The following is a 1,004-nucleotide window of genomic DNA, read 5'->3' as shown; positions in this document are numbered from 1 at the left end:
AGAAATTGAATACTTTTAAAATGTTATTACTACTAACCCTCCCGCCTGCTCCCCCTGCTCCCGGACAGGCGGAAAAATGAAAGACATGACAAAATAATAGTAATGAATAAAAACCACACTGACAAATTGTTATCACAGTCACGCAAAATAACCCCCCCCCCTCTCTCTCTGTCTCGCTCTCTCTTTTCTGGAGCCGTCGGGGACGTCGCCGCCACCTCGGGTCCCCCCTTCGATCTCATTTGTTTAGGCGGAGGGGGGGGGGGGCGTACCTCGCCACCGAGGCCAAAAGTGCGTGTGGCAGGGTGTTCGTCGTGACCATAAAAACCTTAAGAGGGGGGAGGGGGCACTAGGTCAGGCGTACTGCGACACACGTCTCCCTCATCCATTTCGAGCCCCCTGCCCCCGAACTCTCCCCCTACCGTGGCGGCGGTGGCGCCCTCTTGCTCGCTCACACACACTTTATTGCTCGCTCGCTCACACCCCACACTCACATACTCTCACGCACTCTAGCCATCGTGCTCTTGCTCGCTCACTCTCCCCATGCTCGCTCACTCTCTCTCTTGCTAGCTCGCTCTCGCTTGATAGCTCGCTCTCTCTTGCTCGCTCACTCCCTTGCTCGCTCACTCCTTGCTCGCTCACTCCCTTGCTCGCTCACTCCTTGCTCGCTCACTCCCTTGCTGAGCGCCTTGTGGTCTCGGGCACGCCGCTCGCTCCCCTCCGGAGGCCCCCCTCCCTCCCGACCCCTCGCGCGGCCCCGTGGGGTGGGCAATACCTGTTGTTTTTCGGGGTCTCCACGGAGGCCGACCTGCAGATCTCGGACCGTAAAAGGGGGCAGTAAACGACACGGCAGAGGTCTGGCCCCGCAGCCTCGGACCCAAATGAGGCCGAGCCGAGGCCGAGCCCTGAGGGAGCTAGCTAGCGGCTAGCTAACCCCACCGGCACCGGGGGTGGCGCCCGCAACACAAGCGAGCGAGCGAGCTAGGGAGGTAATAAAAGCAAAAAAA

The 1,004-nt window shown here is 59.8% G+C and overlaps 1 protein-coding gene across 5 annotated transcripts in view; it reads right to left on the bottom strand.

The window, feature by feature from the left end:
* LOC113213170 (fasciclin-3) overlaps window positions 1-1,004 on the bottom strand; it is a 213,859-nt gene that overhangs the window by 23,256 nt on the left and 189,599 nt on the right. The window lies entirely within an intron of this gene.

Source organism: Frankliniella occidentalis, unplaced genomic scaffold, assembly GCF_000697945.3.
Source record: "Frankliniella occidentalis isolate FOCC.00 unplaced genomic scaffold, Focc_3.1 Scaffold25, whole genome shotgun sequence".
NCBI classification, from domain to species: Eukaryota; Metazoa; Arthropoda; class Insecta; order Thysanoptera; family Thripidae; genus Frankliniella; species Frankliniella occidentalis.
This window is presented reverse-complemented; position numbering and strand designations above follow the sequence as displayed.